The following is a 12671-nucleotide window of genomic DNA, read 5'->3' on the forward strand; positions in this document are numbered from 1 at the left end:
AATATTTAATTAAGAACAGGGAGACATTGTGAGTGCATTTATCAATGTAATATTTAGTCAAAAGGCACAATAACTTATAACAAAAAGAAAGAAACCCATATATTTGGAAATACAAATTCGTTTTTTGAGATATTTAAATAATCAAAAAGATTGCTCAGAAAGATGTTAGACCTACTGGTATTTGACATTGGAAGCCCCCTCATAAACACACGCACATACAACACACATACGCCCATAAACACGTGCACACACACACACACAATCATATGATCATAAACAAGCAAACATACACACACACTCCTAATTATATGCTCATAAACACACATACACACAATCATGTGTTCATAAACATGCACACACACGAACAGTCAGGCACTCACACACACACACTCAATTCACACAGTCTCTATCTTTCTCTCCAAAACACACACACATACACTCACGCACACATACACTTTTCCAATGCTTTATTTCAATCCAAGAAACTAAAATAGATTTTACAAACGTTACACACACACACACACGTCAGGTTTATGAAGTGACCGGTGGAGAGCAGCCATCCATCTCCTGAGGACCGTCCGCCCACTCAGTCCCCCAAGGGGAGGGGGGGTGGGTCACCCCTTTATGTGCTGGGGCAATCCCTTTCACACACACACACACACACACACACACACACACACATATGGACGCATAGACACTCTAACCCTACACACACGCAAATAAAACTACACATTTTAACAGTGTATATCTTTTATTCTATTTGGTATCTTCTCACATCTTCAATCATTTTTTTCCCCCTCATCTCTATAAAGGACTTTCAGGTGATGTAACACACCTTATGGCGGCCATATTGGAGGTCTTCAGCTCTGTGAACAGCTGACTGTGTTTCTGTCGTCTCAACAGAATTGAACAGACGGTTAATTTCTGTCTGTTTCTGACTGAACTGATCATTTCATCACTGATCCATCTGATTGATTTAGTGTTTAGATAATGTCAGCTTGTTAGCTAGCTAACCATAGTATCTGGTCAGCTAACATCACTGTCTTGTTGTTAACACATCTGATTAGCACACTAGCTAACGTATCTAGTAGCGGCTAGCGTTAGCGTGTTCACATTAACATCAGTGTGTTTGCCGGCTAGTTAGCTAGCTAACAGTTTGTTCAGGTTAACTGAGCTGACTCTTCTCAAGCTACAACTCAGAGTGTTTTGGAGTAGAGACTAGGGCTAAAGACAAGACAGTTTACTGTGTCACAGTAACCAAATCCACCTTATCACACTATTCACTTTTACTGAGAACGTTACTGAATGGATCTACAGCCACACCACAACAAGCTGACTCAGCTGCTCTCTGCTTCTAGCTGCTTGATACAGATTTACACTTTATTAACTAACACACAGTTCTACAGATTTACACTTTATTAACTAACACACAGTTCTACAGATTTACACTTTATTAACTAACACACAGTTCTACATGTTCCTCCATGATGGAGACTGATGTGGTTTATAGGAGATTTGTGACACAACTACAAAGCCTCTATAGATGTATTTCACCATTAGAGTCAGAATGCAGGAAGTCAGGAGTTTCGGTCCTGCAGCAGGTAGCGGTTCAGCGTTTTGCTCAAGTTCACTTAGACAGCAATTGAGGATCGAACCTGTGACCTTCTGGTTTCTAACCTCCAGGCCTCACAGCTGCCATGAACCCACATGTCAGAAACACTGTCTGTCCTTCCACCGGCAGTCGGCCGAGATCAGAGGCAGAAGAGAGGCAAGAGGTCGAACGTTGGTGAGTCCGGCTTTCTCTGCTGCTGCTCAGGAGAAACTTCTGGATTTCACTTAAGTTTCAACTTGTCACGTCCTGTATCGTGAAAATTGTCTTCCAGTGACCATACCAACACCAGAATTTAGTTAGGGTAAACAGGGTGAATCTCCTGCGTCTCAGTTACTGGGGATGAGATGCTTTTCCAATGCTTTTCCCCACTTGAGACTGATATGGCAGGTGGATTTTTACCTAAAAATCTTACCCAGTGAACCTTTAACACCCTATTTGTCACAAAGTGGTTACAAACTACTTTTTCTAAATAACTCAATTTTAAAAAACTATATTTCTCTTGAGGTAGCTTTGCTGCAGTTCAGCTTCTTCTACATAACTTCTACAGTATCTACATGTGTATTTATGACAGAAAGTCCTCATACACATCATTATCATGGCCGGGGTGAGGAGGGGTGAGGAGGGGTGAGGCAGGGTGAGGCAGGGTGAGACGGGGTGACCCAAACACCTCCAGTCCGGTCTTCACTTCCAGTCAAAGAAATGTCTCTCTGTTACAATCTGCTGGCCGGCAAAAAATCCACTTCATTACCATAACAATTTTAACTGCGAGGGTGGAAGCAAAGTGAGGTGGGAACAATCGTATTGTTTCTTCCCCCATACACTCTCTCTCTCTCTCTTTCTCTCTCTCTCTCTCTCTCTTTTTGTCACTGGCTGCCCACTCGGACCCCGGGTGATGATGACCCTTTCCGGGGGCGAGCGAGAAATCCAGAGCGGGTAAGTTTTGGTTGGACGGCCATACGTTCGGCTGCGGTCACTTCAGGAAGCATCTCCGCTCTTTCTCTCCATCTCTATCTATCTTTCCATCTCTCTCTCTCTCTCTCTCTCTCTCTCTCTCTCTCTCGCTCCATGTCTCTCGAGGCAGAGGAGGCCTGGTGAAACATCGACTTGGGACCCTAAAGGAGGAGAAGGAGGATCTTCACTGCAGGTGAAAGTGAGTTTAATACTTTAATGCTTTTGTCATGTTCTGGTGGAAAACAGTTTGATTCTGTATGAGCGATGAAACAGAGGCTAAACCCTCCTGGACTCTGTTTACCCAGCTTGTTATTTGGGGAAATAACAAGCTAACAAATATCTTTATGATGTAAATTCATAGTGTAATTCATAGTAAGTAGTATCAAACCGATGTAAGTTAAATGAGGATAGAGTATTATAAGGGAAAACCCCATAAATTAACACTTTTCAGAAGATGTAATTGATTTTTGTTCATATTGGTTGTTGTTTGCCTTATGATCAATGGCTGCAGGTCATACTTTACCCTCCTGTTTATTACTAAATAACTTTGTATGAGACAGAATATGTGTTTGTGTGTGTTGAAGTGGAGTAAAATACATGGAAAAGTTTTAGTTCATGCTTATGCAAAAGGGGAATATACAGACAACCCTCAAAACATCAGGACTCTGTGTTGCCACATTGTTAGATAAATACTTACTGGACTCATCTAGAAATATCATGTTGTATTTAAATCTTTTATTATTTGCGAAAGTTTTAATTTCCTGGTATTCAGTCTTCACATTCAGTCTTCACAAAATCAATCATTGATGCAATAGTATATAGCTATAGTGCATTTTGGTGGCGAAATACACAAGGAAAATGTTTCAAAATGTCCCAGTGTTATCAATACTGAAGCTGGATGCACACTTCATTATCTAAAATTTATAAAATATAGAAGAGCCAGTCAGTAAAATTCCTTAAATCATCTGTTTTTAAAAAGTACCAAACATTTCCTAACAGCAGATACCACTAGTCTCGTTTTTTCAAATTGTGGATATCTGGAACAAAACTCTTCATTTGGAAATTTTGTGTGAATTTGCGTAAATTTAGTAGATTGGAGCGAAAATCTCTAATTGTAGTTTATCTCTAAGATTTTTCAGATCGCAGCAATTTTGAAAAAGTGTTTAGAACGGCAAATTTGGTTCTAAATTTTTAAAAAAACAACGAGAAACATGGAAATGGTAGGAAAGGATTTTAAAAAAGAAGGCAATACTTGACTGCAGTTCTGTCATGTTTCATCATCACTCTCGCCTTGTTTTTTGTTCATTTGTTGGAGTGCCACCATTCCCATGTTTTCGTGTTTTTTTTGTGAGTTAGCCTATAATTATGAATTACAGAAGGTTCTACATAGAGGCTTTCTGCCATATATTCTTTAGTTTAAAAACATTGTAATGTGCATACACTCTTAGATAGATATCCAACATTTTTGTACCATTTTGGGGTCTGAATATATTCTTTCTCAGTGTGCTGTAGTTTATTGGACATTGTTAAAAACTTTAAGCTCCAAACACAAAAAGACTTCTTTCCACTCTGGTCTTTGGACTCAAAAACAACACAAAAGTGATTTGAAACTCTCCAGAAGGTAATTACCTTCATTTTAATTGCCAATTATATCACCGGACAAGCTGTAAGTAACGGACGACACATTCTGGGTCCCACAGATTTTGTTGAAACCATTCATCGCGGCTCGGCCGTCATTGATGTGTGTGTCTATTATCCAACACTCAGCAGTCAATACATTTCCCATGAATATGCAATCAGTTCTATTGACGGCCTGGACAGAGGTTTCCACCGCACATCCCCAAACCTCCAAACCCCGATCAACATTTTCCTTCCAGAATGAGAGATTTGAAAAACAGCTACTGTATTTAAATGAATATTAGAATGAAATATGGACCTTTTTTAGTCCAAATCCCCCAATCATCTGCAAGGCTAAACCAGATCAAGAGTTTCCTTTCACCATTTGAACAAAACCTACAGTTTTAATATGAATGACAGCAAAATAATCCCATATTAGAATGATTTATGGTGCTTTTTAAAGGACAATAGGTAGCTGAAGGCCTTGGTTAACAAAATAATAACACTTTTACACACTGGATCCTCTGGATTTTAGAGAATACAGTCTAAACTATGATTGTTGAATCTGGGATTATTTAAAAAAAGGATAAACCAGATGAAGAGTTTCCATCCAAAATGAGACATGAACCATTTGAAAAACACCTGCTATTTCAATACGAATGATAGCACAAAATTAAAATGATTTATGGTATTTATTTAGAGGATGATGGATCACCTAAGGCTCTCGTTGACAAAATGATGCAACCTTTCCAGACTGGATCGTCTATATTTTAGAGGATACCGTCTAAAACATGAATGATTAATGCCTTTCTGTTTCTGTTTTTTGATTCTTGTTTCATGAATGGATTTGAACATCAACAACAAACTTCCAAACCCCCGATCATCTACTCTCCATATCGCTTTTATCAAACAAAAAACACATAGAAGATAAAAAATAAGCTGCAGCAGCAAATAGTAAAAGGATACAGCAAAGAAAAATAGAGCATAAACATAATAAAGTACAGAGAAAATGGGAGTTGAAAGTCGTACAATTTCAACACTATAAGAAGAAGAATCCAGTATGAGATCAGTGAGGAATACGAGTGTGCGAGTGTGTCTACAAAAGCCAAAATTTTCAGGAAGGAGGAAGAGGAAACCTATTGTTTCCTTGATGCCTGCGTATGTTTGCTATCACAAATGCGTTTTTTTAACAAGCCTGGAGAAATGTTTAGATGAAAGTATGAAAGAAGCAGAGAATTACTGAGTCTGTGCAAACCAGCAGCGGCAGCAGAGGGAATGAGAATATTGTGCAGTGTGAAATATCTATAAAAGTGTTATTAGTACAGAGCAGTTCAGTTTTTATTATGTATCCACTATTATAAAGGCTGTTTACATTTTTGTACCTGCAGACTGAGTGCTTTGGGTTTTTCTGGGGGGGAATCCATGCTTTTACTCCCTCATATTTCTTACGTTACTGAATATCTATAGTATTTTTTAGGTTTTTATTATCTACAAAAGTGTTTTGAGGAAGGAGGAACAGGACAGCTATTGTCCGGTCGACGCCCCTGTGTTTTCGATGTCACAAAAGCGTTTTTTCACGAGGCCTCCAGGGTCACGAAACTCGCTCAAATAACAGACGACCGCGCAAAACTTCAAACTCGAGCTGGAGAAAAGAAAAACAGCACAAACAAACAGCAAAAAGGGGGCAGCTGGGACGTTGTGTGTTTTTTTTTGGGGGGGGGTGACACCGGGGCGCAGAGCGGGAGCGAGGGCGGCAGGCGGCAGGCAGGCAGGCAGGCAGGCCGGCCGGCCCGACCCGAGCGCCGCTTCAGGACCGAGACAAAGATCCGTATTAACAAAATGGGCGGCTGACAGATGATTAATCGGCGTGGTGGGCTCCGCCGCGCCGCCGGACCCCCGGCTGACACCCAGAGCCGCAGAACACAAAACCAAAACCCCCCGGAGCCTCGAGGGCCGCAGGAGCGTGGGCGAAGGGTGGGAGCAGGGCACCGTCCCCACGGAGCTGTGTGTGTGTGTGTGTGTGTGTGTGTGTGTGATAGATTGAGTGTGGGTTTGTGTGTTTGTGTGGGACATGCAGGGACAGAGAGAGAGCACAAGAGTGTGTGTGTGTGTGTGTGTGTGTGTGTGATTGAGTGTGGGTTTGTGTGTTTGTGTGGGACATGCAGGGACAGAGAGAGAGCACAAGAGTGTGTGTGTGTGTGTGTGTGTGTGTGTGTGTGTGTGTGTGTGTGATAGATTGAGTGTGGGTTTGTGTGTTTGTGTGGGACATGCAGGGACAGAGACGGAGAGCACAAGAGTGTGTGTGTGTGTGTTTGAGTGTCATAGTGAGAGATTTTGTGTGTGTGTGTGTGTGTGTGTATGTGTGTGCAGGTTTGTGTGTGTGTGTGTGTGTGTGTGTGTTAAAGAAATTCAGAGTGAGAGAATTTGTGTGTGTGTGTGTGTGTGTGTGTGTATGTGTGTGCAGGTTTGTGTGTGTGTGTGTTAAAGAGATTCAGAGTGAGAGAATTTGTGTGTGTTTAGGTAGGTGTGTGTGTGTGTGTGTGTGTGAGAGAGAGGGAGAGAGAGAATGCACGTGTGTGTGGGAGGATGTTTCTGTTTGTGTGTTTGCTGAGAGATTCAGAGCAAGATAGTGTGTGTGTGTTTGTGAGAGAGAGAGATAGAGGGAGTGTGTGTGTGTGTGTGTGTGTGTGTGTGTGTGTTTGTGAGAGAGATAGATAGAGGGAGTGAGTGCGTGTGTGTGTGTGTGTGTGTGTTTGTGAGAGAGATAGATAGAAGGAGAGTGTGTGCGTGTGTGTGTGCTCATCACTGTGTATGTGTGTGCATATGTGTGTTCATTAGTGTGTGTGTGTGTGTGTGTGTGTGTGTGGATGCACCAAACCCCCATCTGCCACTGGGTGGGCGGCTCGCCACACAACGACAATACACACCAACATTTTTGTAACTGTGGGCGTTCAAAAGGCTCAGAGTGAGCAAGAGGGAGAGAGAGAGAGAGAGAGGACTGCAGCTCTCTCTCTCTCTCTCTCTCTCTCTCTCTCTCTGTTCCAGCAGAAAGCTTCAGTGTAATGAAGTTTTAATCGACACATTACCAAATCAGACAGAGGCATTAGGAGCGTTTCCCTCAGTCTGATGAAGGTAATTCCAGATTATTCCAGTGTTCATGTAAACAGCAGAGTCTGATTTCCTTAATCGGATGAAGGCCGTCATCATCACATTATGAGAAACCTGATTATCACAGCAGGTTTTTGCCTAATCTTTCCAATTATTCACTGCGTGTTTACCCTCAGGCTGATTTCTTTTGGTTTTTTACATCTGAGCATGAAGAGCAAATGTAACCGGAGAGAGAAGAACGTCCACCAAGCGATATTTTTTCTCTTCATTCGGTAGTCTATAGTGAAGAGAGACAGGAAGGATCGGGGAGAGAGAGAAGGGGATTCGAACCCCCGACATCGCTGTTACCTGCCATGCGTCCCAAACCACTGACTGTCCCACCTGGGGAGCGTTTGTTAAACAGTTTGTTAAACTGCAAAATAATGAGACAGAAACCAGACCAGATGAAAATAAGTTTTGTGCGGCTCCATGTTCAAAATCCACAACAACCGGCAGGAAGTTTGAGTTTTACGTCACTTCTTTTAAAGCAATATTCCACTTAGTTTTAACATGGGGGTTATTATGAAAAGCAGAATATAATCTCCTCACCAAGATCAGATGCAGCTGGATCAGTTTGTAGCGTTCAGATTTTTTCTTCCCATTCATTTGAATGGAAACTGACATTGAACAAGATCCTGCTGCTGTGATTTCTGACTGTCATTAGAACATAATTTCACCACACAGCATTTTTATTGATAGAAGAGAACACAGCGGAGGGATACCATTTAGGAGAGATAGTTCCTGTCTGGGAGACCGGATCTACTTTTATTTTAAGTTTATTGTAAATCAAGAATAGAATTGCAAAATGACGACGTACCTATTACTGCTTTATTGTCTTAAAAGCAGGATCTGCTGTTGAATCTGTTCACCAACGTGTTCAATGACAGTTTCCATTCAAATGAATGGGAAGTAAAAATCTGAACGCTACAAACTGATCCAGCTGCATCTGATCTTGGTGAGGAGATTATATTCTGCTTTTCATGGCAGCGAAGGGTTAAAACTAAGTGGAATATTGCTTTAAGGAGAGAAATCCAACTCTGACTGAATCATGTAAACCGTTTTTCCCTGTTATCGCATTACTAGAGCGCATGGAAACGCATAAATCGAATTATCGCCATAACCTGATTATTCTCAGTTACTGGGTTATTAATGTGGATGGAAACACACTCAACCAGGGTTAGACCGATATGGGTTTTGGAAAGCCGATACTGATACTGATGTTTTTGTATTGAAGCTGCTGATAGACAATATTTTGTGCCGATATTCCAGATCTTTAAATTGTTCCATTTTCATGCCAAAAAAATTATAAGAATTCAGTCTTTCCTGTCAGAATTGTATTCTTGTTAAGGTGGAAAAGCCTCTGAAATCATGAAGATATTCGGACTGCGTTCACACTGCAGCTGAAAGAGTCCCAATCCATATTTTGTGACTCAGATGTTGTTATTGGAATCTGATCTTTTCAATTCTGATTTGGACTGCCTTCATGTCATCAGAGATCCTGAATCTGATCCGTATCTGATCCGCGGTCTGAACTGTCAGATCAGGATTCTTGCAGATTTTTACGTCGTTTTTTTTACGTCTCGATCGCAGAAAAGCGTCAACACAGACGGTGAATCCACCGATGTCGGCAGTCCAAAATAATAAAACTCGAAATGATGAGTTATATTCACACTAATAATCAATCAACTCTACTGACGAACAGCGAGAAACATCTGCTGCAGTTTGTTTACGGTCGATTTTAAAGTAATTTGTTAGCGACAAATGATGATGATCGCCATCCTGGATGTGGCTGTTCCAGTGAGTGTAGTGGCGAGAAAAGCTGAATAGAGTTTACTGCAGTGTAATAGAGTTCTGTGTGTGTGTGTGTGTGTGTGTGTGTGTGTGTGTGTGTGTTATGAGTATACATTATGTTACAAGGTTTTTACTTGTATTTTAAATCTATTAGGACTTGGTTGAGAAACAGCACTTTTGTAGGCCAAGACAAGTTGGGGAAATTAAGTATATCTTATCTTATCTCATCTTTACCCACATGTTTTAATTAGTAGGACTTTACAAGTTATATAAAGATAGGCTCTTTTAAGAGAACAGAAATTATCATTAATCTTTATTTCTAAGGAAATCTTAAAAAAAAACAGACCCAGTTTGTTTCAAGCTATATCAAAAGTGCATTTAGGTTTTATTTATCATCATTTTGTACATATCAGTTGACGATCTATCTATCAATCTATCTATCTATTTTTATCTCTCTCTTTCTGAGGAAATGCCTCTAATTAAAGGCCGTCCTGTACATTATCAGGCTCCTCGTGACTGAAATGTATAAAGAATTTACTCGCTGCCCATTTCATTTGACTCCATACTGCTGCTGTCAGACAAAAAACTGAGGCTGATTTTCTCATTTCCCTCCCATGTATTTGATTATAAAGCCATTGTGAAATTTTCACAATGGCTTTATAATCGTCTTGAAAGTCCCAGGGTCAAGAAACTGACTCAACACTTTCAATTCAAGCCAGGAAAAGACAAAATGTGATTTTGGAATTATATAAGGTTCTGTCTGATAGCAGTTCTCAGATATTCAGCATCAAAGATTTAACATCACAGCTGGCAAAACTGTTATGTACTTTCTATCTTTTTAAATATATAACTCCTATGCACTTCTAATTACACCATACAAGCATAAAGTAACATGCGAAGATCACGAATATGTGGAAAACTCATGTTTTGATAAAACAAAAAAGCAAATGGAACCTTATCATCCCAAATTTATGAAAAATCAAAGTTGCAGTTAGATGTTTTTTTCTCGATGACAGCAGCAGAAAGATGTCCTGTGTGCGTGTGTGTGTGTGTGTGTGTGTGTGTGTGTGTGTGTGTGTGTGTGTGTGTGTGTGTGTGTGTGTGTGTGCAGGCTATACATCTTCATCACAGCTAATGACTAAATTGCACATTCCCACACTATACAGCACTTTATTTTATTTTATTTATTCCAATCTATTTTTGGGCAACAAAGAAGACTGTTCACCATAAACAGAGATAACAGTATAGTTCCTATAGGCTTTTCATGGGAGTGTAATTATATCATTATTCTATTACTAACGACCCCGTAAATCTGAGCGGGACAACAATAGCAGCTCAGTTCAAAGCTTATTTCTGACAAGGCGCGGAGGAAACGGTCTGTCGGTGTGTGGGCTCTCCTGGCGCGCGGACAGCGGCGTGTCACGGCGGTAACACGATTTCCCCGGATACCGGCCATATAAGCAGAGAGATCCTCTCACCTCACCGGATGAATCCATTTATGGAGAGAAGTGTGACCGGAATTTCCGAATGATGGAGCGTTTCTGTTTGTTTTTCACGAGGTGCAGAGCAGCAGGGGCGCGCGCTCTTCTGCAGGATCTTTCTGCTAAAAAAAAAAAAAAAGAGTAAACGAGATAAAAAATTATTCAGGGGAATGAAGAAGTTGCAGTTTTGCATGTGTTTAATTCATGCATTTCATTTCTAATTGTTCTTTTAATGTCGTCATAGCGCGGTCCAATCCTATTTCTGGAGTTCCCTTTTTTATCACCCAAGTCCTTATTTGGTGAATGACGTAACGGGAGAACCAGAGATTCCCTTTATAACCATACTGCAGAGTCCCGGCTCTATTAGAGGAGATGAGAGGCGAAACAGACAGAGGGTTAAAAGACAAAATAAGGCAGAAATATATGAAAATGGCTGAGGAATAGACGGAAAACTGGGATAATATTGGCCACAGATCGGCTGAAGTCTTAGTTTGAAGTCGCTGCTCCCCATCCCAGAGACAACGACATGACTGCTAAGATAATTGATGAAGTTTCTGCATCTCTCAGTAGTATTGTGGACAGTATTCCTAAAGAGATGTACTCAGTGGAGGGGGGGCTGGCTGCACACACGTCGATTGTGTTTAAAGAAGAGTCAGTCGGGGAGGAAGGACATGGGAAGGCACATGAAGATGAAGGGGGTAAGAATTTATATAATTATCTAAATGGTTTGGAGGGAGGTGGGGGTCTGGTGGTGTAAAATATATTTAAAAAATTTGCACCGAAAACGTAAATGTAAAGTGAAATCTAGACAAAAAATTAATATGAAAGAGGAGAAAGCATCAACCGATTATTGTGAATTAATGAAGATAAAGTTGCGGAAAACTTATTTTTTCTGAAGAGTGCTGACTGTGCGTTTACCACGACACACATCTAAAAAAAAAACCCACTTCAAATGTGACATCTGCCGACTTCATCACCACCAAAACTATATTCTAACCTGTCGTGTTTCTCTACATTTCGCAGGAGAGCTTCTGTTCGAGGAGAAGAGCGCTCCTGAGCTGGGCTTCCAGGGAAACTTGGCGCAGTACGTGGCAACTTTACGCACGCATCCCGTCGCGTTCACTGGAAGGTTCTCGGTGGATTCCAGAGGTGCGGGAGGACCGTGGAGTCCCGGGGACATTATTAACGTGGTCAGCGCTGACATCACCGCCCCGGGACCCGCCGCGGGGTCTGGATCCCCGTCAGCATCGCCCAATATTTACGCAGGAGGAGACGCAGCGGACGCGGGGGACGGCACCATGGCGCACGGCCAGCCGGATATCAGCCACATATACGCGGCCCCTCACCCGGTCCCGGCCCCGTCGTACTCCTGCAGCGGGGAAATGTACCAGGACCCGTCGGCGGCGGGTTACCTGGCGACGTCCACCTGCGCCGTGTCCTACCACCCGCCTCCGTCCTACAGCTCGGCGCCCAAACCGGCCGTCGACGGCGCCGCTCTGCTCTCCATCATGCCCGAGTACGGCGGCTTCTACCCGCAGAGCTGCCAGAGAGACATCCAGGCGGCTTTCCCGGAGAGGAAATCCCTGACGTACCCGCTGGACTCTCTCCGGGTGCCGCCGCCTCTCACGCCGCTCAACACCATCAGGAACTTTACGCTCGGTGCGCCGTCGCCGGCCGCCGAGGGCCCCATGGCCGCAGCTTTCACCAGCCACCAGAACCTACCGCTCAGACCGATCCTGAGACCGAGGAAGTACCCGAACCGACCGAGCAAGACGCCCGTGCACCAGAGGCCGTACCCGTGCCCGGCGGAGAGCTGCGACCGGAGGTTCTCCCGGTCGGACGAGCTGAGCCGGCACCTGCGCATCCACACCGGGCACAAACCCTTCCAGTGCCGGATCTGCATGAGGAGCTTCAGCCGCAGCGACCACCTCACCACCCACATCCGCACGCACACCGGGGAGAAACCGTTCTCCTGCGACCAGTGCGGCAGGAAGTTCGCCAGGAGCGACGAGAGGAGGAGACACATGAAGATCCACCTCAGACAGAAGGAGAAGAAGTCCTCGGCGTCCTAA

The 12671-nt window shown here is 42.7% G+C and overlaps 1 pseudogene; it reads left to right on the forward strand.

The window, feature by feature from the left end:
* Positions 1 to 11125: 11125 nt before the first annotated feature.
* LOC139912562 (early growth response protein 2b pseudogene) lies at positions 11126 to 12671 on the forward strand (annotated as a pseudogene).

This window comes from Centroberyx gerrardi, chromosome 15, assembly GCF_048128805.1.
Source record: "Centroberyx gerrardi isolate f3 chromosome 15, fCenGer3.hap1.cur.20231027, whole genome shotgun sequence".
NCBI classification, from domain to species: domain Eukaryota; kingdom Metazoa; phylum Chordata; class Actinopteri; order Beryciformes; family Berycidae; genus Centroberyx; species Centroberyx gerrardi.